Source organism: Bison bison, unplaced genomic scaffold (genome assembly GCF_000754665.1).
Source record: "Bison bison bison isolate TAMUID 2011002044 unplaced genomic scaffold, Bison_UMD1.0 scf7180017864260, whole genome shotgun sequence".
NCBI classification, from domain to species: Eukaryota; Metazoa; Chordata; class Mammalia; order Artiodactyla; family Bovidae; genus Bison; species Bison bison.
Genome location: NW_011494832.1, coordinates 4,175,739 through 4,201,469, shown reverse-complemented (window position 1 = coordinate 4,201,469; position 25,731 = coordinate 4,175,739).

Genomic DNA, 25,731 nt, shown 5'->3' with positions numbered 1-25,731 from the left:
TAGCATTTTCTTTATTCTGTGCATGTGTATGTGACTGCATACAAAAGTGAAGAGATTGTTAAGCATTTTATTAGCAAATTATACTTTGGTTCATGAAAAAGAGTCTGTAGAAACATACAATCCACAGATTGGGAGATAATATTTGCAAATGATATGACCGACAAGGAATCAGTCTCCAAAATTTACAAACAGTTCTTGAAGCTTAATATCATCACAACAAACAACACAGTTAAAAAATGGGCAGAAAACCCAAATAGACATTTATCCAAAGACATACAGATGGCCAAGAGGCACACGAAAAGATGTAGAACATCGCTAATTATGAGAGAAATGTAAATCAAAACTACAATGAAATATCATTTCATACCAGTCAAAAAATCTATCATTGAAAAATCCATCCACAAATGATAAATCCTGGAGAGGGTGTGGAGAGTAGGAAACCCTCCTACACCCATGTTGGGAATGTAAATTGGTACAACCACCATGGAGAGCAGCATGGAAGTTCCTTAAAAATCTAAAAATAGAGCTGCCATATGACTCTGTAATCCACTCCTGGGCATACATCTGGAGAAAAACATGCTCTGAAAGTATACATGCACCCCAAAGGATACATGACATCCCTTATATGTGGAATCTAAGAAGAAATAATACAAACAAACTTATTTGCAAATCATAAAAAGACTCACAGACTTAGAGAATGAACTTGTTGTTGCCAAGGGGAAGGATGGGGAAAGGGATAGTCAGGGAGGTTGGAGTGGATAAACACAGTGCTATTTTTTAAATGAATAACCAGTAAGGACCTACTGTATAGCACATGGAACTCTGCTCAGTGTTATGTGGCAGCCTGGATGAGAGGGGAATCTGGGGGAAACGGGGACATGTATATGTATAGCTGAGTCCCTTTGCTGTTCACCTACAACTATCACAGCATTGTTAATTGGCTATACCTCAATACAAAATTAAAAGTTTTAAAAAATTTTAACATATGTTAACTATGACTATCATTACTGTTTTTATCTTATATATACATATAAATACATGTTTTATATACCATATTTGCATACATATGACATATAAATGTATATATACCTCCATTATCTCTTTACATATAGTTGTAATAAACACTGAAACCTTTTTATATTACAACCATTATGTAACACAGATAACAGTCTGAATGTTACCTCCAAGTCCACCAAGTGCCACATTCAGAGAAATATACTCTAGTAATTCAAATAAATAAAGCTATATCTTCAACTGCATCTCCCAAAACATCAAGGTAGATCCAATCCATAATTCCCAGGACTGAGGTGCCATTCCTTAATAACTCATTGCCCTTCCTGTTTTTGTGCTTTAACTCTTCTTCCTTACACCAAAATTCTCCCTGAATTCCAGATTGCATAGACCATTCTTCAATTATTTATCTTATATTATACACATCCGGAGAAGGCAATGGCACCCCACTCCAGTACTGTTGCCTGGAAAATCCCATGGATGGAGGAGCCTGGTAGGCTGCAGTCCATGGGGTTGCTAAGAGACAGGCAGGACTGAGCGACTTCACTTTCACTTTTCACTTTCATGCATTGGAGAAGGAAATGGCAACCCACTCCAGTGTTCTTGCCTGGAGAATCCCAGGGACGGCGGAGCCTGGTGGGCTGCCGTCTATGGGGTCGCGCAGAGTCGGACACGACTGAAGCGACTTAGCAGCAGCAGCATACACATCAGTTATTAGGGAAGTAATTTGAAACAAGCCAAAACCCCATAGGACTATATAGATGCTTAACAGTGCATTCTGAAGAGACACATATGCTCTTAAGGTTCCCAAGTTGTCTTGAAACCAAACATGGTCATGAGATAACCAAAGAAGATGCTCCATATAAAACTCATGACTGATTCTAGAAACATTTTTTTCATTGAAGTTTTTCCAAATATTATCATATTTATCCATTTATTGGTAACAGTATATACTTGATAATAATTATATCAACAATTCTAATATTAGCATCTTTAGCTCAAAATGCTGCCACTAAAATGTGATATACCATCATAAATTTATATGAAGAGTTTACCAGAATTCAACTAAGAATCTGAATTAACTGACAATATATGTTATGAACAGAGGAGGACACAGCAACCTACTCCAGGATTCTTGCCTGGAAAATCCCGTGGACAGAGGAGCTTGGCGGGCTACAGTCTATGGGGTCACACTGAGTTGGATATGACTGAAGCAACTTAGCATGCATGCATGCATCCATGTATTACGAAAATCAAATGTTCACATTACTTCTGTATTACCAAGATACTCTCTGGGCTTCCCTGGTGGCTCAGTAGTAAAGAATCCACCCACCAATGTGTGAGACGTGAGTTAGTCCCTGCTTTGCGAAGGTCCCCTGGAGAAGGAAATGGCAACCCACTCCAGTATTCTTTCCTGGAAAATACCATAGACTGAGGAGCCTGGCAGGCTACAGTCCATGGGACTGAAAAAAACTTGGAGTCAATGTAACAACTAAATAACAATAGCTAATATACAGCAAAGGTGAGATTTACCCCTAAATCATATCTGACTTCTAAGTTCATTCCTGCTACACAAAATGTTTTCACAGAAGAAGGGAATATTAATATTATGAAAGAATATTATGAATATAAGAAGTCACAATAATATTATGAAAATAAGAAGTCAACTTATATAACTTGGTGAATGAGAATAACATATAAAGAAATCTATCTAACAGCACACATATGCTAGTAAGGTTATGCTCAAAAAGCTAGGCTTCAGCAGTATATGAACTGAGAACTTCCAGATGTACAAGCTGGATTTAGAAAAGACAGAGGAGCCAGAGATTAAATTGCTAACATTCATTGGATCATAGAAAATATAGAAAAAATCTGCTTCACTGACTACACTAAAGCCTATGATTGTGTGGATCACAACAAACAATGGAAAATTCTTAAAGAGATGGGAATACCAGACCACCTTACCTGTGGTGGGTCTGATAAACCTGTAAGTGGGTCAAGAAGCAACAGTTAGAACCAGACATGGAAAACATGACTGTTTCAAAACTTGGAAAGGAGTATGACAAGGCTGTATATTGTCACCCTGCTTATTTTACTTATATGCAGAGTTCACAATGCAAAATATCAGGATGGATGAATCACAAGCTGGAATCAAGAATGCTGGGAGAAATATCAACAACTTCAGATAGGCAGATGATACCACTCTAATGGCAGAAAGTGAAGAGGAACATGAAGAGGAAATAAAGAGCCTCTTGATGAGGGTCAAAGAGGAGAGTGAAAAAGTTGGGTTAAAATTAAGCATTAAAAAAAGAAAGAAAGAAAACTAAGATCATGGCATCCAGTCTCATAACTTTATGGCAAATAGAACAGGAAAAAGTGGAAGCACTGATAGATTTTCTTTTCTTGGGCTCCAAGATCACTGCAGACAGTGACTGAGACCATGAAGTTAAAAGGAGTCTTCCTTCCTTGGAAGGAGAGCCATGACAAGCCTAGACAGTGTATTAAAAAGCAGAGACTTCACTTTGCTGACAAAGGTCTATATAGTCAAAGCTATGGTTTTTCCAGTAGTCATGTATAAATGTGAGAGTTGGACCATAAAGAGGGCTGAGTGCCAAAGAATTGATGCTTCTGAACTGTGGTGCTGGAGAAAACTTTTGAGAGTTTTGAGAGTCTCCCTTGGAGAACAAGGAGATCAAACAAGTCAGTCCTAAAGGAAATCAACCCTGAATATTCATTGGAAGGACTGATGCTGAAGCTGAAGCTTCAGTACTTTGGCTACTTGATGCAAAGAACTGACTCATTGGAAAAGAAACTGATGCTGGGAAAGACTAAATTCAGAAGAAGAAGGGAAGCAGAGGATAAGATACTTAGATAGTATCACTGACTCAATGGACATGAATTTGAGCAAACTGGGAGATAATGAAGTACAGGGGAACCTGGCATGCTGCAAGCCATGGGGTCCCAAAGAGTTGGACAGGAGTTAGCCACTGAGCAAAAACCACAACAGCATATACAAAAATAAAATCAAAGTGGATTAAAGACCTAAAGGTAAGACTGGACACTATACAACTCAGAGGAAAACATAGGAAAAACACTCTTTGACATAAACCAAAGCAAGATTTTTTCTCATCTACCTCCTAGAATAATGAAAATAAAAACAAAATAAACAGAATTTAATATTACAAGCTTTTGCACTGCAAAGGGAAACAGAAGGAAGACAAAATGACAACCCTCTGAATGGCAAAAAATATTTGCAAATGAAGCAATGGGAAAAGGATGAATCTCCCAAATATATGAACAGCTTATGGAGCTCACAAAGCTTAATAACCTGGATAACCATGATGGTATGGGCACTTACCTAAAGATAGACATCCTGGAGTGTGAATTCAACTGGGCTTTTGGAAGCATTACTACAAACAAAGCTAGGGGAAGTGACGGAATTCCATCTGAGCTATTTAAAATCCTAAAAGATGATGCTGTTAAAGTGCTGTACTCAGTATGTCAGCAAGTTTGGAAAACTCAGCAGTGGCCACAGTACTGGAAAAGATTAGTTTTCATTTCAATCCGAAAGAAGGAAATGCCAAAGAATGTTCAAACTACCACCCAATCATACTCTTTTCACATGCTAGTAGAATGTTAGTCACTCAGTGTGAGTCAGCTCTTTGTGACCCCACGGACTACAGCCCATGCAGCTCCTCTATCTGTGTAACTCTCCAGGGAAGAATACTGGAGCGGGTATCCATTCCCTTCTCCAGGGGATCTTCCCAACCCAGGGATCAAACCCAGGTCTCTGGCACTGAATGAAGGTTCTTTACCATCTGATCCACCAGGGAAGCCACATGCTTGTAAGGTTATGCTCAAAATCCTTCAAGTTAGGCTACAGCAGTATGTGAACCCACAGATTCCAGATGCACAAGCTGGGTTTAGATAAGGCAAAGGAACCAGAGATCAAATTCCCAACATCTGTGGGATCATGGAGAAAGCAAGGGAATTTCAGAAAAATATCTATTTGTGCTTCACCGACTATGCTAAAGCCTTTGACTGTGTGGATCACAATTGGAAAAATACTTAAAGAGATGGGAGTACCAGACCACCATACCTGTCTCCTGAGAAACCTGTATGTGGGTCAAGAAACAACATTTAGAACCAGACATGGAACTATAAACTGGTTCAAAATTGAAAAAGGGGTATGAGAAAGCTATATATTGCCACTTTGCTTATTTAACTTATATGCAGAGTACATCTTTGAAATGTTGGGCTTGATGAATTCAAGTTGGAATCAAGACTTCCAGGAGAAATAACAACCTCAGATATGCAAATGATACCACTGTAATGGCAGAAAGTGAAGAGGAACTAAAGAACCTCTGGATGATGGATCATGATGGACCAAACTCTGGATGGTCAAAGAGAGTGAAAAAGCTGTCTTGAGACTCAACATGCTAAAACTAAGATCATGGCATCTGGTCCCATCACTTCATGGGAAATAGAAAGGAAAAAAGTGGAAGCACTGACAGATTTTATTTTCTTGGGCTCCAAAATCACTGCAGAGGGTGACCACAGCCATGAAATTAAATGACACTTGCTCCTTGGAAGGAAAGCTATTAAAAAAAAAAAAAACAAATGAACAAACAAACAAAAAAACCCTAAACAGCATATTAAAAAAGCAGAGACACTTTGTTGACAAAAGTCTATTTGGTCAAAGCTATGGTTTAACCAGTAGTCATGTACAGATGTGAGAGTTGGACCATAAAAAGGCTGCACACCAAGGAATTGATGCTTTTGAATTGTGGTGCTGGAGAAGACTCTTTAGAGTCCCTTTGACTGCAAAGAAATCAAATCAGTCAATCCTAAAGGAAATCAACCCTGAATATTCATTGGAAGGACTGATGTTGAAGCTGAAACTCCAATACTTTGGCCACTTGATGTAAAGCACTGACTTATTGAGACCCTGATGCTGGGAAAGGTTGAAGACAGAAGGAGAAGGAGGTAGCAGAGGATTTGATAGATAGCATCACCGATTCAATGGACATGAATTTTAGCAAACTCCAAGAGACAGTAAGGACAGGGAAACCTGGTGTGTTACAGTCCATGAGATCCGAAAGAGTTGAACAGGACTTAGCAACTGAACAACAACACGGAGCTCAATATCAAAAAAACAAATAACCCACACCAAAAATTGGTGGACAACTTCAACAGACATCTCTCCAAAGCAGACATGCAGGTGCCCAACAGGCACATGAAAAAATGCTCAACATCACTAATTATTAGAGAAATGCAAGTCAAAACTACAATGAGGTATCACCTCACATTGGTCAGAATGGCCATTGTCAAAAAATCTACAGACAACAAATGCTGGAGATAGTGTAGAGACAGGGAACCCCTCTTGCACTGTTGGTAGGAATACAAATTGATACAGCCACTGTGGAGAACAATATGGAGTTTCCTTACAAAATGAAAAACAGAACTACTATGACCCGCCAATCCCTCTCCTGTGTGTGTGTGTGTGTGTTTGTGTGTGTGTGTATTAGTCTCTCAGTTGTGTCCAACTCTTTGTGATCCCATATACAGTAGCCTGCCAAGCTCGTCTGTCCTTGGAATCCTCCAGGCAAGAACACTGGAGTGGGTTGCTATGCCCATCTCCAGGAGATCTTCCTGACCCAGGGACTGAATCCAGGTCTCCTTATTGCAGGTGAATTATTTACCACCTAAGCTACTGGTGAAACAATTATACTTAAAAAAAAAAAAAAGTATAGACATTTATACACTGAAGGTACTTATTACTTTAGCAAAGTAGGAAAAAAAAGAAGGAGGCAATGTAAGATAAATAAAAATCAGTATGTTTGTATTTGGTAGGACAATTATGGTTTTTACATGGGAAAAAATTCTAGAGTAATCATAATTCAGACAAGTTTATTCTCTCATTTTTGCAGTGGCAGGGATCCAGGCTACTTCTATCTCATTATTGTTTGGTTTGTTCCGGTCTCATGATGCAAACCATAAATCTTTCAGCATTCCAGCTGAAGCTTCAGCCATGGCCCCTCCTTCCATCTATCAGGGTGAAGGGGTGGAAGAGGAGCACGAGTTTATTCCTTAATGACATTTCTTGGAAATGGAACTTAGCATTTCACCTACTTCTTACTGGTCAGAATTTTGTCACATTTCAGTACCCATTTGCAAGAGAAGCTGGAAACTATTGTTTATTCTGGTTACAACCAGAATTGTTTACAACAAGGTAACCAGATAAAACTGGAAGAAAACTGTAGAAGAGAACAGGCATAGCAGCCAGAGTTTCTGCTTCAGCATCCAAACCAAACTCATTATCATTCGCCATGCTTAGTTTTTCCTCTTGTCATTTCTAATAGCATAATCCCTTTCTCCTTCACTAAAACTCAAATTCTCCTTGTAAATGCATTTTAGGGAGGCAGTGTAGAAAAATGAGAGCCTGTAGAATCAAACTACAGGTCTGGACTTCCAAGATAGTCTTCTGCTTACAAATTCTTTTTATCCATAAAAGTGTTCTAATTTCTTTCTGCCTCAACTTCTTCTTTTTAAGAATAGGAAAACCAATGGCATTTGACTTTGAAAGTCACATGAAAAATAACTTAACTATTTAGCATTGTGTTTGACACAGAGTAAGTTTTCACTGAATACTAGCTTATTATTATTATCCCTTTTCATTTTCCCTCCTCCTTCCCTTCATGATCCACACAGTCAGTTGCCATATCTTTGAAAGTTAACTAAAATTGTATTGGCAGATGTGCTCCTTGTCATTTGCTCAGCTTTATTCCATTAGCACTCATGTAGCTGTCATACCTAGTCCACTAAACTGACCTCCATGATTTCATTCTATCTTCCCTGAAATCCATTCAACCCAGCATGCTAGGAATTCTTTCTAAACAGCACCTCTGAAGAGGGGACAAAAAAACAAACAAAAAAAACACACCTATTATCTATAGAAAAACTTCAGAACATCTTATATGAGATAATACAGATGCAAACACACAACATAATGCATTATACACAAAAAAGTGTCCTTCTAGCCCCATCATCTCTTTACATAGATGTGTTCTTGAGCTTGATGTTCATATGATCCAGACATGTTATATGACAATCTTGGTTTCTCTTTTGTCTCCTATCCTCTTATGCCTTGTCCTAAGCCATCTCTGAATGCCTTCACTCCAGTGCCTTCCTTTACTGTTTCTTTTAAATGAAATATCTATCTTGACTTTCCAACATCAAACTAATTTTTAAAAGCAAATGTGGCAAAATGTTAATAATAGTTGAATCTACAGGATTGGGTATTTAGGTTTTATTATGCTATTCTTTCTTAATTCCATATTTTTGAAATTTTGATAATAAATACTGAAAATTTGTTAAAGAAATCTAGCTTGTTCCTTAATGGTAAAACAATTCCTCAAGATGGAAATATTATTTCTTTTTATTTTCTTCTTTATATGGAAGATGGGATGTGACTCTCATGTTGTCTCTTAATTTTCAGCTTCTATCACAGCAGCTGGTGTATGTATTGCAATTTCTGCTCCAGATTGTAAGCTCCATGTGGGCCTAGTGCACACCTTACTCATCTGTACATACAACATAAACAACTCAAAAAAGAACATTCAGATGATAAACTCTAATATCTTAGTTGATAATTCTATAAAAAATACCATAAACTGAGTGGATAAAACAACAGTTATTTCTCATGGTTCTGGGAGGCTGGAAGTCAAGATCAGCATGGTTGGGCTCTTGGTGAAGACTCCCTTCCTGTTTATAGAAGCTCCCTTCTTACAGAGAAACAAGCTCTGGTTCCTCTACCTTCTTATAAGTGTATTAATCCCATCTTGGGGCTCTTCCCAGATGACCTCTTCTAAACCTAATTACCCCATTGCTAAATACCATCACAGTGGGAATTAATGCTTCAACATATTGAATTTGGGGAGGACACATTCCATCCATAGCACCTAATATCTGGCATACTTTAATTGACTTAAGAGAGATACCCTTCTAGTACATGTATGTGGTGAGTAGAATTGGCTTCCTAAAATTTAGTGAAGAAAAATAAAATAAATAGACAACAACAAAAGCAAACAGAAAGCATGGTATTTTCAACATGATAAACTAGTGAAAAATTTGGAAAAGAAAATTAAAACTCCCCATAAATTATTGACAATGTTGCAGATGTTTGAAAGAATTCTGATTATTAGGATCATTCCCTACCAGATCATTTTTTATGTCCAAGAGGTATCTATTAAGACTTGAACCTGAGTTTCACCTGAGTAAAACCAATATTTATCTATCCTCACACTCCATATCCACACATATGACACATTTAAACTTGTGTATGTCATAAGATGCTGAGTCATAAGAAAAGAATTAAAGGTCATAACATATGATAAACTGAGCAAAATAGGAAATGTTTATTATAGATGTGGAAATTGGCTAAATAGAAGAGACACTGATTCATCAAAAAATGAGTGAATTACTAAGTGTATAAGAATATATTTAGTTTCATAAACAAATGTTATCATTGAGAGATAAGCATTTGAAAGTTGTTAGAAAGTTTCAGTTTCTCAGTATGCATGTAAAGCATTCCTAAGTTAGTTCTCAAATATCTTAATTCACACTAAATGTTTGGTCATTGTCAATAGATAATGTGACTGTCAGTTATTCTCAAGTTAGATATGCTGCGTAAGCTACTTTCATTTACGATTTATGGCGCAGAGATAGTAAAAGCAAGAAAAACAGAATCCTTACTTTATTATGGAGCAGGGTGAATTTCTGGAAGTGTTATAAATTATAAATATAAGCTCTATGTCCTGATAAATTACTTAGCATCATTAAAGCATAAACCCATAAGTAACCATTTTAGAGTACTATCTCGAGAAATGTCTTTATAAGTAGCCTCAATTTCCACAGAAACTCTGCAGGAGACATTAAAATTGATTTATTCTTGCTGGAAAAACTTGTTATTAGGAACAGTTACTTCTGGGTCATTAGGATGAAGGCTATCACAGAGACAGGAACAGTAGCGGAAGCTCTGCCTATATTCCTGACTGAAAGGCAGGAAGTCAAAGGGTGACTTTTCCTCTTGATTTTTATCCCAGTAATAACATGTTTATAAGACACTAATTAAAGAAGCACAACAGGCTTCTGACCTACATAAGCAGGTGTATGTATAATAGCAAAGGTGAAAATGAAATCTCGAGGTAGTTTTTCTCCCAATTTCTTCCTGATTTATGCATTTTGCCTAAAACATCTATTTCTTTCCATCTGGTTTTACTTTTACAGAGCTCATGTAATACATTAAGAAGTGAAATGAAGTTCTTTTATGTCAGCCACAGTGGGGGAAGGAGAGAGTGGTATGAACGGATAAAAAAGCATCAACATATATACACTATCATGTGTAAAACAGATGGCTGGTGAGAAGTCACTATATAATACAGGGAGCCAAGCCTGTCTCTCTGTGATGACCTAGAGGGGAGGGATGGAGGGGAGAGGAAGGCTCAGGAGAGAAGGGATATATGTATAATTATGGCTGATTCACACTGTTGTATAGTAGAAACCAACAACATTATAAAGCAGTTTTCCTCCAATTAAAAAATAAATTGAAAAAAAAAAAGTGAAATGAAATTCTTTTCTGCCACCCCCGCCCCCCACCTTTTTTTTTACAGACAGAAAAGATTTCCTCCCTCAACAGCAAACACATTGTTTGATTCTAGCGCCATGTTCACCAAAAAAATGCACTGGTGTTTCACTTTTTCAACACAAATTCACACAGTCGCTTAAGAGAGCCTCTCTTAACCATTTAAGAGCCATTTGAAGTACTTCTGCTGCTGATGCTGCTGCAGCTAAGTCACTTCAGTGTGTCCGACTCTGTGCGACCCCATAGACGGCAGCCCACCAGGCTCCCCCGTCCCTGGAATTCTCCAGGCAAGAACACTGGAGTGGGTTGCCATTTCCTTCTCCGATTGAAGTACTTCTAGCCAGCCTTAAAAACTGCAAACTGAAATTAAGAAAGTCTCTTGGGACTTAATTAAATTGACAGGTGGTGTGCCACGCCTACTGACTACTGAGACGCTGCAGGGGAAAAACTTTCTAATTTGCACTAGGAAAGATTGGATGGCTTTACTTTAAACCAGAGTAAACTTCCCCCTCTTAGCATGGAGATGAAAGATGGAACCATAGAGAGAATGGGTAGGAGAGCCAGAAAGCAACAAACCTAAGACAATAATAGGACTTGCAACAAGGAGTAGCAGCCAGGAAAGGCAAAATGGAATGAAAGATCCCATACATAGAGCATAATTCAGGCAAGTGCTTCTTCTGTCAGCACAATAGTCATCCTATAACTGCACATGTGTGCTAAGGCCCAGCCTTCCCTCATTCATATCCTATACAGTGGAAGACTCCGTGTCGGGTGCGGAACACTGGATCGCTTCAGGAGAGGCAGCTTACAAACTTGGACTTTGGAGTTCCAGACTGACTTCTCTACTTCCTTCATAAAATTGGGCCAGTTAGTTACATAAACTCCAAAATTTCAATTTTCTCAACATTTAAGTATTGACTTTATGCAACAATTCCTTTGTTGTTTAGTCACTAAGTCGTGTCTGACTCTTTGCAAGCCCATGGACTGTAGCCCACCAGGCTCCTCTGTCTATGAAATTTCCCAGGCAAGAATACTGGAGTGAGTTGCCTTTTCCTTCTCCAGGACATCTTCCAAAGCCAGGGATTGAATCCATGTCTCCTGCACTGACAGGCAGATTTTTTTTTATAACTGAGCCACCTGGGAAGCCCTTAACACGAGCTATTTTACTCCAACTTTGAGTTATAAGTCCTCTGAACAGTTTTGGATTACTATTTGACCCTTTGGCTCGAAGTTAAAAACAGTTGACCTCCACTTGGTAAAAATACATGCCAAATTGCTCTTTGGAGTAAACTTGATTAAAATTTACAAGTTAAGGCAGCCATCTGGAAGCTGATTATCATTGGGGAAATGGAGGAGGATATCATTCCCATCATACAATGGAGACGAAAAGTGTTTATTTCCTCTCATGCTGGCTTAATTTTAAAGGGAAAGGTTAAAATGGAGAATATGAAAAACAGAACTTTGTTCCCATATATTCTCATTGCCTTCTCATGTAAATCTGAAGGCATTGTATGAAAACTGGAAGCTCCTAAGACCACCAATAGCAGGAACTGAAACAATCTAAAATTAGATATTAATGGGGAAAGTCTCTGGGGATGTTCAAAAATGTTCTTTTGTTTGTTTTCTTTTGTGTCATTAAGTAAATGTTGTAAATCATAGGTCAAAGTTTCTGGAATGCTTCCAAAAAGCCAACTCCCTTTTGCACTGAGTACAAATACCAAAAGAATTACATTAAACTAATAGGAATTCACTATGAAAAACATTCATAATATAAAAATAAAGTTAAGCAAAAGGCGTGACTATTAATTAAAGAAAAACATGAGTTCTCAAACTATGGTAAGGAGTAGATAGTAATAAACAACAGGTGCAAAAGTAATGAAAAAATACTTATGTGCCATTTTGAGGAAGCACGATCTAGAGAGAGAGAGAACCAAGATTCCCAGTCAGTCCTTGCCTATGGAGAAAATCCCTTCAATCAAACTCAACCCTGACTCGTCATCAGTTTAATGAACCCATTCCTGAAACTACTCCCCAGACCCAGGAGAAATAATAAACCCACCCACAGCAGTCCCATTGCATAGAAGATACAGCTGTATTTCATATTTATATCATTATGCTTATACTATAGGAAAGTGTACACATGCCATTCACTATTAATATTACAAATATGTATTGACCATATTCAATTTACCAGAAAAATTTACCAGAGTCTTAGTAAATTCTGGTGAGTGATCCTGCCACTGGGGATTTTACTGGCTACTGAGGGAGACAGATAACAAACAACGAAGTAAATCTATAGAGAAATGGCTGAGAAACATAATTTGACAGATTCAGCATTTTAGGTAGCTGCTGTTGCTAAGTCGCGTCAGTCGTGTCCGACTCTGTGCAACCCCATAGATGGCAGCCCACCAGGCTCCCCCATCCCTGGGATTCTCCAGGCAACAACACTGGAGTGGGTTGCCATTTCCTGCTCCAATGCATGAAAGTGAAAAGTAAAAGTGAAGTCACTCAGTCGTGTCCGACTCTTAGTGACCCCATGGACTGCAGCCTACCAGGCTCCTCCGCCCATGGGATTTTCCAGGCAAGAGTACTGGAGTAGGGTGCCATTGTAGAGCAGACACAAATTCACACGTGACTGAGAGTGAAGCGGGTAGAATGAACACCACACCAAAGCCACGACCTGATACAAAAAGCCTCAAATGCCAGGCTGAGAAGTTTAGACTTGATTTTTATGTCTAGTATTTCAACTGGTAGGGGATTCAAAAATACACATTTTAACAAGCTTCCAGGATGATTCTGACTAAATCATCCAGTTTAATCAGATTAAAGTAACCTTTTTGCCATTATCAGAGATCATCAACATAGTTGATACATTATTTTTCCAGCATTACATACAATTACTATTTTTTCATAGTCTTAGAATGATACATTTTTAAATTTATATCAGTGATTTTTCAGTGGAAACATGGAGTTGCTGTTTTTATAGGTGAAAGATGTTCCAATGTCAGTAGTTACATATAATCCAATTCATTTACCTAAAGTTCATGAGTACTTAAGAAAATAATATCAAATATTTTAGGGCTTCTATATTTGGACCTTATTATTAACACAGAAGCTTAGAAACAAAGAAGCTTCAAAAACTGTCTTAATAAATCAATGTATCCAGTACACACTCATGTATCCCACAAATATTAGTTGAATGCCTAATATGGACCAGCATTGTTTTTGACCCTAGGGACACCACAATGAAGGCAAAATTCTTTGTTCTCAGAGTTTATATTATGAATAATTTTTGTTTATATTTACATATATTTATATTACTTATTTAAATAAATATAAACTTAATATATATAAATATATAATATACATTCTTTATTTAAATAATATAAATATAAACATTATTTAATAAAGAATGTGTATTATATATTTATATTATTTATATATATATATATTTTTTAAGTTTATATTATTGTTGCAGGAAGGGGGACCCCTTCCAGGGCCCGTAACTGGGCTCTTGTCTAACACTTGGAAATGCATTTTCCAAGGAGACACATGTGCTGACAAAGCAAGAGATTTTACTGGGAAAGGGCACCCGGGTGGAGAGCAGTAGGGTAAGGGAACCCAGGAAAACTGCTCTGCCACGTGGCTCGCAGTCTCGGGTTTTATGGTGATGGGATTAGTTTCTGGGTGGTCTTTGGCCAATCATTCTAATTCAGAGTCTTTCCTTGTGGCGCACACATCACTCAGCCAAGATGGATGCTAGCGAGAGGGATTCTGGGAAGTAGATGGACACGCGGTGTCTCCTTTCGACCTTTCCTGAACTCTTCCAGTTGATGGTAGCTTATTAGTTCCATATTCCTTATCAGGATCTCCTGTCCTAAAACAACTCATGAAAATGGTTACTATGGTGCCTGGCCAAGGTGGGCGGTTTCAATCAGTGTTATCGATGTTGGTAACAGTGTAACTCTAGATATGGGAAGAAGCAACAAGAGGGAATATTTTCCTGGACCAAGAGGCTAGTAAGACAGGTGGTCCAGAGAATTTTGGATACTGTTTTATGGCCTAGTCCAGTAACAATGCACATTAAGTGGCCTGTCAACAAAATCTTCGCCAAACCTGAGAATGGACTTTCTCAGCACCATGGGATAAAATGGTCATGAAATGCCCCCCTCAAAATCATGGTCAAGTTTATAAGCAAAAAGGGGCTCTGCCAACTGAAGACTGACACTTGCCATCTATATCTACAAAGATTAAATCATGGCTGCTGCAACTGCTGACTTTCAATGCCCCTGAAAGATGTTCAGGGTGAAAATCAAGAATGAGGCACTCTGTGCTCTAGGAAAAACTGGCAGAACAGGCCTTCAGATAGTTAGATCTTTTCAGGAGAAGATTTTATGAGTCCCAATTCTTGCATCTTCTCATGCCTAGAGAAACACTGACGTTGTTAATGGTGAAATCTGCTTTGGCTATTAAGGAAAAGTTTACAATTAAAAGTCAAAAAGAGTAGCTATGGTTCAGATATCCTGGGAAATAACTAGGTGATCTATGGGAGTACTTTCAGATTAGACCTTGTATTGCTAAACACTTGAGTTTTCTGAGTCGTGTCAGGCTTGGATGCCACCATTCTCAAAACAATGTGTGCTGGAAGCTAGTAATTGCAACCTTACTTTTTATAAAACTAGACAACAGGCTACCTGGCTACAAGTCTCCCTGAAGTGCCAGGTCCAGACTGGGTTTCAGGCCTATTCTTCTAAAAAGAAATGAGATTTATTTTGTCTACTAAATTCCAGTTATCATTCCCCCAACTTCTAAGTGGGTCTGTTACACCAAAATGGCAGACCAAGGGATTGAGATTTTAATCATGCAAGACTCAGATCTAGAACTTGGAACTCAGAAATACTTCCAATTCAGTGTCTATACTCCAAGCTGAGGCAGTCCTATGCTCCATTTTGACAGGGAGTTATCACAGTCATAGCTGCCTGCTGCTACTGCTGCTAAGTCACTTCAGTCATGTCCGACTCTGTGTGACCCCAGAGATGGCAGCCCACCAGGCTCCCCCGTCCCTGGATTCTCCAGGCAAGAACACTGGAGTGGGTTGCCATTTCCTTCTCCAATGCAGGAAAGTGAAAAGTGAAAGGGAAGTCGCTCAGTCGTGTCCGACTCTTAGCGACCCCATGGACTGCAGCCTACCAGGCTCCTCTGTCCATGGGATTTTACAGGCAAGAGTACTGGAGTGGAGTGCCATGGCCCTCTCCACATAGCTGCCTAGTTCCCTAAATTAAAACTGAGTAGAACTCTGTGGGGCTCTGGAGTATATCTGGAGTATAGATCAGTTCTGTGTTCTCCATTGTCTGTAGGATATAGGCTTCATTCAGCCTCCTTGACCTTCCCTAAGTTCCAAAGGGTGGATTCAAACAATTGCTAATCGGGGAAGGGAGGGGATATAGAAACAGGAGAAACAATCAAAGGTTGGTACAGCCTCCAGACAGAGTCCTGGTTCCTACTCAAAGAAATATGGATAACGACGTCTTTGAGCCCCCACCCAGGTGGAGGATGGTAACTTCAGACCGAACACAAGATTCCTGGAGCACAGCTCTGTTGCCTCACCACCAACCGATCAAAAAGGGTCACAAACCCTGCAACCCTCACCCCAAATGTTGCCTTCGGTTTCCGGGGACCAGAGATGACCATCCTGTTAGGTCCTCTGTTTGGCCCTTGTCTATTTCATCTCTGAGAGGGGCCAACAGTTTCAAACTAAATTGCTGTTACTACAAGGGTGGAAGCTGGTTTCAGATGTGGAACACCCCAACTTAGATCAGGTAGAGAGAGACTTCTGCTCTGCTAGGCAGGCCTACGCCCATGCACAGCAGGAAGAAGTTACAGAAGAAAGAGACCACTGCCCCAATTCCCAAGAAGTATCTTGAGTATGAAGTCTCTCAGGGGGGAGTTGTTAGGGGAAGCACACTGATTGAAACCACCCACTCTGGCCAGGAACCATAGTAACCATTTGCATGAGTTGTTTCATGACAGGAGATCCTGATGAGGAATATGGAACTAATAAGTCACCACCAACCGGAAGACTTCAGGATAGGTCGAAAGGAGACACCGCGTGTCCGTCCACTTCCCAGAATCCCTTTCGCTAGCATCCATCTTGGCTGAGTGATGTGTGTGCCACAAGGAAAGACTCTGAATTAGAATGATTGGCCAAAGACCACCCAGAAACTAATCCCATCACCATAAAACCCAAGACTGCGCCACGTGGCAGAGCAGTTTTCCTGGGTTCCCTAACCCTACTGCTCTCCACCTGGGTGTCCTTTCCCAGTAAAATCTCTTGCTTTGTCAGCACATGTGTCTCCTCGGACAATGCATTTCTAAGTGTTAGACAAGAGCCCAGTTTCGGGCCCTGAAAGGGGCCCCCCTTCCTGCAACATTATGAATAAATTTTTAAGACTTCATCTAGAAAAACCAGAGTTTAATTTTGTCCTGGCCCTGAACTGGCTGAATTTCTTTGAGAAAAATATCCAGGTCTCTAATTCATGACACAAAACAAATTTAATATATAATCTGTACACATCACTTGCCATTAAATTTCAAGTTTCTGTTTTCACCCAGATTTCATAAACTCCCAAGCTTTTCTCAGATTTTTATGTCAACAATTTATTAATATCCTACTTCATAATACTCTTTAGTTTGATTTTGCTGTCTTTATAGGAAGAGTTCCATTTTTAATTACTTTTTTCACTTTTTTATTATTGTACTTCTGACAGGTATATTTTCACTTCTTTAATTTCTTATCAGAGTCATAGAACTGATATGAGACATCAGGCAAAATAAAGTGCTTGCCCAATTGTCATTAAGGCCAACATATTCTTGACGTTACTTCTTGAAAGCCTTATAGGAAAGGATAAAGAACCACAGGAAAGCAGACTATATTCCCTCTGAGATATACCTCCTTTACTTGAACAAACTGTGCTTTCTTCGGGCTTGATGATTCCAAAATACAAAGAAAAGGAGAGAAAACAAGAAAAAGATAACAACGTTGTTTCAAATATTTATAAAGGCATACTAGTTTTATGTTTTGTTTTCTTTTTAAATTTGCGGCCTTTAAAATAACAAGTAGGCTATAAATCAAAACACTGTTAAGAATTATTTTAAAATGTAAACTATAATGAAGAATAAGCTAATTACAGTGACCTCTTAAAATAACTTGGAAGAATAGGGGTGGGGGGGCAAGGTACGAAAGTATCTATATTAATAACTATGATTATTTGCTGCTACTTCTTTCAAGTATGTAGACATTTAATCAGAAAAGAAGTCAGAAAATCAATAAATAAGTTTTAAGGGTCTTTTAAGACTCAGGGACAATAGGAGAGACAAAAATAAAAAAGATAAATAAAATATGTTCCTCGCTCAGAAAGATTTTCCGGCTTGTTCTTCAGGAAATTGAAAAGGAAGCAGTGAATTTCTGGTGTCTGGGGAGACAGGAGGAGCAGTAGCAGGGGAGTTATTGATGAGGATTAGAGCCTCAGGACAACATAAAGTTTCCAAATATTTAAAATCCCCTAATTTTTTTTTAAATCCACTAAATCCTCCATATTTTTATAGATGAGACTATTAACTAAAAAGAAACAAGAATACATTTGTTCATGGAAATACTTTCTCAGGAGTGCAGAAAAAGCTGACTGAGCCTTTTCACTCTGTAGGTTGTGCCTAGAAATTCCTTTTGGCTGGTTGTCAAGATGAGTCAATAGGTAGAAAGCCTTAAAACCAGGCTATAGGCATATTGCAGTTGTAATCAAGGAGATAAATTCTTTTAGAGATTCTTATTAGTCTTGTGACATCTAGACTTCTCCTCTGCACTTAAATTACCTCCAAGAGAGTAAAATGCAAGAAAATTTCTTTCTAGGAGTATTTTAAAGAATATAAATAAACATGTAGAATTTCTTTGCCAAACTTTCTAAACTCCTTATATTACTAGCAAAGGGGCTTCCCAGGTGGTGCTAGTGGTAAAGAACTTGCCTACTAATGAGGAGACTCAGGTTCGATCCCTGGGTTGGGAAGATCCCCTTGAAGAGGGCATGGCAACTAACTCCAATATTCTTGCCTGGAGAATCCCAAGAATTGTGAAGCCTGGTGAGCTACAGTCCATGGGGTCACAAAGAGTCGGATGCAACTGAAATGCTTTGACATGCACACTCAGCATAACATACAAATGACAGCAAAAATGGAAATGTCGTCACTTTTATTTATCCATGACAAGTCATGTAATAACGAGAGAATAACTGACTGAAGGTAAATTTGTGTTAGGCTTTGGATTCTTTTGATGTCCTAGATCTGAATTCCAAACATTTAATATTCTTTCCTGGGATTCCTTTGTGTTTCTCTCAGATAGGCCTGATACTAGTCTGCATAGGAAGGAATTTTTAGTTTTAATACCAGTTTTCATAAAAATGCTTTTTTTTTTTATCCTTTTGAAGAAAGACTAAAAAGTATGTTTATGAGTATTCTGTGTTTACAAAGACAATCTCATCCTTGTTTAAGACCCCCAAGGTTGATTAGCCCAGTATAATTAATACTACATAAAGTCATACTTGGACTTCCCTAGTGGCTCAGACAGTAAAGTGTCTGTCTACAATGCAGGAGACCTGGGTTTGGTTCCTGGGTCAAGAAGATTCCCTGGAGAAGGAAATGGCAACCCACTCTAGTACTCTTGCCTAGAAAATCCCATGGACTGAGGAGCCTGGTGTCCAAGGGGTAGCAAAGAGTCGGACACTACTGAGCGACTTCACTCACTTCTAAAGTCATATTTAAGAAACAAAATAGAGGCAGACACAAATTAAATAACATAAAAAATTCCAGGTGCATTCAGTGGAAATGTCATGAGATTCTCAGGCTACTATGATTCTCTTCAAAATGAAGCACAAAATTAACCTTATAATAATAAACAGTATTCCATACATAGTGCAGTTAATCTCAATGAGATACTGTCTATTCCAATCATTACCTATGCAGATGATGCCACATTTATGGCAGAAAGCAAAGAAGAACTAAAAAGCCTCTTGATGAAAGTGAAAGACAAGAGTGAAAAAGTTGGCTTAAAGCTCAACATTCAGAAAATGAAGATCATGGCATCTGGACCCATCACTTCATGGCAAATAGATAGGGAAACAGTGGAAACAGTGACAGACTTTATTTTGGGGGGCTCCAAAATCACTGCAGATGGTGACTGCAGCCATGAAATTAAAAGATGCTTGCTCCTTGGAAGAAAAGTTATGATCTACCTAGACAGCATATTAAAAAGCACAGATATTACTTTGCCAACAACAGTCCATCTAGTCAAAGCTATAGTTTTTCCAGTAGTCATGTATGGATGTGAGATTTGAACCATAAAGAAAGCTGATAACCAAAGAATTGATGCTTTTGAACTGTGGTGTTGGAGAAAACTCTTGAGAATCCCTTGGACTACAAGGAGATCCAGCCAGTCTATCCCAAAGGAAATCAGTCCTGAATATTCATTAGAAGGACTGATGTTGAAGCTGAAACTCCAATATTTGGCCACCTTATGTGAAGAACTGACTTATTTGAAAGACCCTGATGCTGGGAAAGATTGAAGGCAGGAGGAGAAGGGGACGATAGAGGATGAGATGGTTGGCTGTCATTACCAACTCAATAGACACGAGTTTGAATATACTCCGAGAGTTGGTGATAGACAGGGAGGCCTGGTGTGCTGCAGTCCATGGGGTCACAAAAAGTTGGACATGACTGAGTGACTGAACTGAACTAAATAGAGGGAATGATATATGGTTTGCTTGATGAAAGTGGACAGCAGATTGCTGCTGCTAAGTCACTTCAGTCGTGTCCGACTCTGTGTGACCCCATAGACGGCAGCCTATCAGGCTCCCCCGTCCCTGGGATTCTCCAGGTAAAAACACTGGAGTGGGTTGCCATTTCCTTCGCCAATGCATCAAAGTGAAGTCATTCAGTCATGTCTGACTCTTAGCGACCCCATGGACTGCAGCCTACCAGGCTCCTCCATCCATGGGATTTTCCAGGCAAGAGATTGGAGTGGGGTGCCATTGCCTTCTCTGGGACAGCAGATTACATGTCTTTAATGGTTGGTACATTGTGGCTTAATAAAAGCTCCTTCGGAAACATGTTTTTTAAAAGATGAAGTCATTTAGAATACATTTCCTTCCAAACACATTTGTATCATGCCTGCCTGTAGTATTTATCTACCTACAAACAGTATCAAGTAAAGTTTGATGCACAAAAACAAATAAATAAATAAAAGAATAAAAAAAAAAAGTGAACTCATTTGTTAAGCACATTGTGTCTTTCACGGCAGGATACTTGACCCACACTTGAGTATTTTAAGTGATCTGCTTACTGGAAAAATCAATTTTAAATCTACTTTAAAACTACTCTAAAGAATAGACTTTCTAGTCTTTTATTCCAGAAATCTCTTCAATAATTGAATAATGTTTTGATGTACATCCATCAATTCATTTATTCACTCATTATTCTAATGAGATTAATTGAAGGTCTAGGTACCTCAGGTACCATTGAAATTAAAAGGAAAAATGGAATCACTCTCCCCAGGAGGTCCTCAAGCCAAGGACATATAATTAAATAAGCAAGACTGGAATAAAACAGAATTTGGTGGCTTCCAAATAAGTTGAAATACTTTCAACTTAGAGAAAGTATTGGAAGATTTTGAAATAAGTGAAATAAAAATTAAGAAATATATATATTTATACATTTTTATATATTTTATGTTATATATAAATTTATATATAAATTATATATATAAATTCATTTATATATATTATATATAATATATATAAATTCATTTATATATATTTATATATAATATATTTACATATTTTCCTTCACAGAAGAAAAAGTGTATTCCTAACTCATGGAGACAAATAGTTTTCCTTAACCCTTTATGATCTCCTCTTAATAATTCTTATGGAACAAGAAAGGAAATCATTGCTTTGAGCTGTGCTGATCACATCTGGCCTGTGAATGAAGTCTCTTTCTTACCTTCCTTATTATTTACATTTCTAAAATAACTCACCATTTAAGATTGCCTTTAAAACACCAAGAAATAAAATGTGAAAACAAGAAACGACAGAGAGAAGAGTTAACACACCAGTTTAAGTTGACATTATTTATGAACTAGAATAGCTACTCTTCAAAAGCCTGGCCAATGTGGGAATGTGTGACACTGGACATGATTGGTGGGGGAATTTGAAACCACTCAAGTTAGATCATACATATATCAATATATCTAGTCAACATTTGGGCAGAGTCAGTCCTTTCTTGAAAATATTGCCTACAGAAGGAAGTGATAAGCTAGAAGAAATTGGGCGACAGTAGGAGGTGATATATATTATCATTTAACAAAGTGCCATAGTCTGTTCTCTCAGTAGCAAAAGACATAAAATATAAAATTCTTAAAGTAAGACATTCTCTCTATCTGTGGGAAATAAGCTAGAGAATGCTAGCACCTCATTAGGAAAAAAAAAAAAAATTCCCCAAACAACTGGAAAAATTACTAAAAACCAAGTATTTCAAAGAAATCATAAACATAATAAGGTTTTGGAAGTTGATTAGAACTAATCTAAATCATAAAATCTGGAAAAATATAGCAACATGCAAACAAGTTACAAATTGTCATTAAGGTCTTTTGTGAGAAGTTTTTCATCCTTGCTAATCCATGTATCTAATGGAAATACCCTTCCATGTGTATTTATTCTGGAATATTATTGGAAAACTTTAAAGAAACTAATTACTTTTTTAGAGAAAAATAGTGATATTCAAATTAAAAATGCCTCACTTTTATAAGAAAATTTAGTGAATTGGCTAGCTTGGATATTTAAATATTATGACTCAAATATAAACTTTATTTTTCCTCACATAGGTATGCATAAATGCAGTAGAAACTGGTACAATAGAAATAATTATTTTCATGTATAAAGCTTAAATGCAAAAAATTTTCTTCTTTATTTTACTGTAGAATAATTCCACTGGTCTATGCCCCGACCAGTAATGCTGAAGAAGCTGAACAGTTCTATGAAGACCTATAAGACTTTCTAGGATGTCCAAAAAAGATGTCCTTTCCATTATAGCGGACTGGAATGCAAAAGTAGAAAGTCCAGACACACCTGGAATAACAGGCAAATTTGGCCTTGGAGTACAGAATGAAGCAGGGCAAAGGGTAAGAGAGTTCTGCCAAGAGAACACACTGGTCATGCAAACACTCTCTTCTAACAACACAAGAGAAGACTCTACACATGGACATCACCAGATGGTCAACACCAAAATCAGATTGATGATATTCTTTGCAGCCAAAGATGGAGAAGCTCTATACAGTCAGCAAAAACAAGACTGGGAGCAGACTGTGGCTCAGATCATGAACTCCTTACTGCCAAATTCAGACTGAAATTGAAGAAAGTAGGGGAAACCACTAGACCATTCAGGTATGACCTAAACCAAATCCCTTATGATTATACAATGGAAGTGAGAAATAGATTTAAGAGAGTAGATCTGATAGACAGAGTGCCTGATGAACTTTGGACCAAGGTTCGTGACATTGTACAGGAGACAGGGATCAAGACCATCCCCATGGAAAAGAAATGCAAAAAAGCAAAATGGCAGTCTGGGAGGCCTTACAAATAGCTGTGAAAAGAAAAGTGAAAAGCAAAGGAGAAAAGGAAAGATATACCCATTTGAATGCAGAGTTCCAAAGAATAGCAAAGAGAGATAAGAAAGCCTTCCTCAGCGATCAATGCAAAGATAGAAGAAAACAACAGAATGGGAACGACTAGAGGCCTCAAGAAAATAGAGATACCAAGGGAACATTTCATGCAAAGATGGGCTCAATAAAGGACAGAAATGGTATGGACCCAACAGAAGGAGAGATATTAAGAAGCGGCGGCAAGAATACAGAGAAGGACTATACAAAAAAGATCTTCATGACCCAGATAATCACTGTGGTGTGATCACTGAACTAGAGCCAGACATCCTGGAATGTGAAGTCAAGTGGACCTTAGAAAGCATCACTACACACAAAGCTAGTGGAGGTGATGGAATTCCAGTTGAGCTATTCCAAATCCTGAAAGATGATGCTGTGAGAGTGCTGCAGTCAATATGCCAGCAAATTTGGAAAACTCAGCAGTGGCCACAGGACTGGAAAAGGTCAGTTTTCATTCCAATCCCAAAGAAAGGCAATGGCAAAGAATACTCAAACTACCGCACAATTGCACTCATCTCACAGGTTAGTAAAGTAATGCTCAAAATTCTCCAAGCCAGACTTTAGCAATACATGAACTGTGAACTTCCAGATGTTCAAGCTGGTTTTAGAAAAGGCAGAGGAACCAGACATCAAATTGCCAACATACACTGGATCATCGAAAAAGCAAGAGAGTTCCAGAAAAACATCGATTTCTGCTTTATTGACTATACCAAAGCCTTTGACTGTGTGGATTACAATAAACTGCAAAATTCTTCAAGAGATGGGCATAGCAGACCACTTGACCTGCCTCTTGAGAAACCTATATGCAGGTCAGGAAGCAGCAGTTAGAACTGGACATGAAACAACAGACTGATTCCAAATAGGAAAAGGAGTACGTCAAGGCTGTATATTGTCACCCTGTTTATTTAACTTCTATGCAGAGTACATCAGGAGAAACGCTGGGCTGGAGGAAGCACAAGCTGGAATCAAGATTGCCAGGAGAAATATCAACAACCTCAGATATGCAGATGACACCACCCTTATGGTAGAAAGCAAAGAAGAATTAAAGAGCCTCCTGATGAAAGTGAAAGTGGAGAGTGAAAAAGTTGGCTTAAAGCTCAACATTCAGAAAACTAAGATCATGGCATCTGGTCCCATCACTTCATGGCAAATAGATGGGGAAACAGTGGAAACAGCGATTGACTTTATTTTTCTGGGTTCCCAAATCACGGCAGATGGTGAATGCAGCTTTGAAATTAAAAGATGCTTACTCCTTGGAAGGAAACTTATGACCAACCTAGGCAGCATATTAAAAAGCAGAGACATTACTTTGTCAACAAAGATCCATCTAGTCAAGGCTATGATTTTTCCAGTAGTCATGTATAGATGTGAGAGTTGGACTATAGAGAAAGCTGAGCAGTGAAGAATTGATGCTTTTGAACTGTGGTGTTGGAAAAACTCTTGAGAGTCCCTTGGATTGCCAGGAGATCCAACCAGTCCATCCTAAAGGAGATCATTCCTGGATGTTCATTGGTAGGACTGATGTTGAAGCTGAAATTCCAGTACTTTGGCCACCTGATGCGAAGAGCTGACTCATTTGAAAAGACCCTGATGCTGGGAAAGATTGAGGGCAGGAGGAGAAAGGGACAACAGAGGATGAGATGGTTGGATGGCATCACCAACTCAATGGACATGGGTTTGGGTGGACTCCGGGAGTTGGTGATGGACAGGGAGGCCTGGACAGGGAGAACTGGCCTGCAGTTCATGGGGTTGCAAAGAGTCGGACACAACTAAGTGACTGAACTGAACTGAATTCCACTGTACTCTATGCTCAGAATTCTGGTTTACTCATTCCATGAATACCATCCCCATGTTTTTTCTCTCATGTAGTATAAACACTATATGAAATTATTGTTATTCCAAGTTTCTGAGATCTTGGCATTGTTTGTTCATACAGCATATCTTGTTCTAGTTTGATTAATGCTGAGACTTAATATTATATCAATACCTGTAAGAGAAAAAAATTTCCCACCAAATATCCATAGCTTAGAACTATGCCTAACCACATTCAGAACAATTTGATTCTATCAAGTTAGCCAAAAGAATGGTCATTCTAACACAGAAATCACTCATTCTGTCAACAAATTTTGAATGCCTACCACCAATCAGGTAGTATGTCAAGATCTGAGACTAGAACAGTTAAATAATACTTATCATGTCCCCTAGTTATTTTGGAACTGCATTTGAGGAATTAAAAATGGAATGATTAAGTTTCATGTGTTGCTGAATACTATGAGCTAGAGAAGCCAAGAGTGGCAGGAAGAATACCTAGCCTCAT